The sequence below is a fragment of the Trichosurus vulpecula genome, chromosome 5, assembly GCF_011100635.1.
Source record: "Trichosurus vulpecula isolate mTriVul1 chromosome 5, mTriVul1.pri, whole genome shotgun sequence".
Taxonomy (NCBI): domain Eukaryota; kingdom Metazoa; phylum Chordata; class Mammalia; order Diprotodontia; family Phalangeridae; genus Trichosurus; species Trichosurus vulpecula.
In genome coordinates, this window is record NC_050577.1 from 4,544,314 (window position 1) to 4,547,875 (window position 3,562).

The window sequence follows — 3,562 nt, forward strand, 5'->3', positions numbered from 1 at the left end:
GTGATGGGCTACCCAGGAGAAGGGAGTCATTTCAGAGACTGAAGTAAACATGACTTTCCAACAAAATTCGGAAGCAGCTATTGGAGGAGAGGGGACGTATAGATTTCCTAGCTTTGGCCTTGGGCAAATCTCCCCTCATCCCTGGCCACAGAAAGCTCTTAGGAACTTCAAAAGATTAGAGGATTTTGAGCTTGGCATCTGAGCATTGTACACACACACACACTCATGAAGAACAGTGGTTGGGGGGCAGAATTATCATGCTTATCCAAAGCTTCTTGAGTATCCCATGAGTAGAAGGAAAAGATCTATAAGTTATTTCCTTCCTACATGTACTTTCTAAGCTTTATTCCTTTTTATACACTTGTGGCAGAGTATATCACAGACGCTGAGGAAGGGGATGTTTTGTACTAACTTCTTACTGAAACACCCTAGCAAATAGCCCATTTCTAAAAGCCATTGCAGGCTGGATAGTTGATTCTCAATTCAATCTTGGGAGACAAGCACACCTTGTCAGAGCTCAAGATGGTTTACATAATCATTCTGACTACCCAAGGTGGCCCCTACAACCCTGAGGTGAAAATAGAATCTTTTTCTTAAGCCTAATCTGTGAGGTTGGGAAATGGAATAAAATTCTCCAGAATTCACATGGGCTACATATAAAATTGGGGAAAATGCTAAAATCCAGGTTCTTGAATTATATCAGTCCCTAAGATTAACTGCATGAGTCTACAATTCTAAAAATAGGGGTTGTCACCATTTATACCTAATCTATGCTTGGTGAATGACCAGGAATTTTTCACTGAAAATCTAGATGGTGTGGACTTTCTGCTTGGTATTTAGAAATGAAGGGGGTTGGGGGTTGTTTGTTTCTTTGTCTTCAGTTATCTACTCCCACGTTTACTAAAAATGAGACTGTAATCACAACTCTTGCTGTATTCCAACTGGAAAGGACCCTCATCCTCATTGTGAGTGATTGCTTTACTCTGTTCTTCTCATTCCCAGATCCTCAGCAACCACTCTCCATTCCAAGTGCACAGGGATAGATTTGTTTTGTAACCTCTGCCCAGTCATACAGTGTTTTTATTTTTCCCCCACTGTGGGCACTGTTCCAGTGTTGTTTGCTTCAACATTCGTTGTATCCCAGGGCCTGCCTTTACCAGGAGCGTTGTCTGATTCAATTACTCCTTTTTTCTGCCTGTAAGTGATATCACCCTTTGACTTTAATTTCTGCTCCCTACAGCTGCCTAGACAATGCTCTCCACCAGAGAGAGGAGGAGACCCTAGACCCTGTGCTCCTAACCCACACCCATAAAATATTCACATTCAATTAAAAGACAACAGTGCTCAAGATAGAAATAGAGTGCCCTAAAGCTCCCAAAGCCGACTGTGGTAATTGACATCCTAGGACCTTTCATGCTATCACCCCACTTATCATTCTGAGGCATCATGAAGAATGCATGCATCCTGAAATGTTACATGCAGCAGGAAGGGTGATGTAGGTAGTTTCCAGAAATTCTGAGCTCTGGATCTTCAAAGTGATTGATACCGTGGCAGTGTTGATAGAGGTTAGGAATTAATGTAGAAGGTGTTTTAGGATAAACACATGCTTATCCTGCTTTTAGACCCCTAGCATTGAAATAGAAAAGTAAAGGTTAAAGAGGTAGAGAAAATACTTGTCTATTTTAATCCTTAACTGGATGGTCCTTCTTCATGAACGATGGAGTAAGAGAGCAGAAGGAGATCACTAAACAAGAGTTGATGAAGTGGTTCCTAGATGCCAGAAGCTGGTCTAGGTGCTGAAGACCCAGGGACAAGAATGAGACAGCCTCTGAATTAGTGAACAGGCATTTCTCAAATGTTTCCTATGAGCCAAACACTACATTAATGCTGGAGATATAAAGAAAGACCAAAATAATCCTGGCCCTCAAGAAGCTTACATTCTTCGGTAGACAATTGGGTAGACAACATAGAAACAAATGTATGAAAAAATGTGTACAGCGTGCAGTGGGGACATCTCACAGGGAAGGTATCTTTGATGAGAACCCAGAAAGGCCTCTTATTGAGACCTGAAGGAAGCCAGGGCATTCTACAGGTGACCTGAGGAGGACTAGCATCCCACGCATGGGGGACAGTCTGGAAATGCTCGGAATTGGGAGATAGAGTGTTGTGGGGGGAGGGGAGCAGCAAGGAGACCAGTGAAATTGTATGTGGGTGAGAGGAGCCATTGAAGTTTATTGATTAAGGAGGTGACAGTTAATATTCAATCAGTGGAGACAACATGTCGATATACAATTAATTCAAAGTTACCCAAAGTAAGTACAGAGTAAGAGAAGGACTGGAATCAAAGTCATGACACCCTCTCAGTGGAGATTGGTGGTGAAGATAATATATAATATTGGAACATTGAAGACAAACTGAGATCCCAAGAGGCAAAAGGGACTAAAGCAAGTATCCCAGGTATATGGCACCATCAGGAGAAATGGAATAATGTGTGTGAGGAGCAGAAAGAAAGCCAACAGGGCTGGAGCACAAAGTAAACAAAGGGTAATAACAGGTGATTGAAAATGATCATTTAAACCTAGTTGTGAAGGGTTTTACATGTTTCAAAGAAAGGAAGTTATAATTGACCCCAGAGTTAAGAGGGAACTAATAAAGCTTCTTGAGCAGGGAAGTGCCATGACCCAACCTGTGCTTTAAGCCAATCATGTCAGCAGCTTTGAAGAGGATGGACAGCAGTAGGGTGAGACTAGATGCAGGGGGGCTGATGGAAAGGGTCTGGTCACAGCCCAGTAGGTGAGTGGTGAGTGTCTGAAGCAAGGTGGTGGCCACAAGGGTAGGGAGAAGAGGACAATGGGAAGTATATTACAGGGGTGAAATCTACCAGAGTGGAATAGATATGGCAGAGGATGAAGAGTAAGGATTTCAGAATGACTCAGAAGTTGTGTGTGGAAGGATGGTGGCAATCTTGACTAAAAGACAACAACACAAGTGATGTTTGGAAGATGGTGGCTCTGAGGGGAAATACCAAGAGTTGTTTCAGACTTCTTAAGTTTGTGATACTGTCAAAAAGTCCAAAGCCTAAAACTTTTATTACTTGGTGGTGTAAATCCCACATACAATGTGTATTTAAAAATAGATGATTTGGCAAAGATTTTGGTTGGTATGTTTGTTTTAAATCCTGAATTATCTACAAAAGTATTCCATTTCCTCTTTAGAAAGACTCATTGATTTTGACACAAAGACCATTAAAAATATATATGATCCCTAGATAAAGATAAATACATTAGATAGCTCAAGGGATTGAGCTCTCTCTACTGTTATTCTTTCTCTCTCATTCCCCCTTATTTCATTTTTGTCCCAATGAAAATGCTATAAGCAAAGTGATAATACCATACTTGAAAAGGCCATCATATGGCACCAAGAGTGAGGAAGGCTCTACCCACCTCTGGCATTCCCTAACCTTTGACCATAGACAAACCACCTCTTCTTCTTATACCTCAGAGAACTTGCTAAGCCTTAGCTCTAAGCAGCTGGTGATGCAATGGAGAGAATACTGGACATG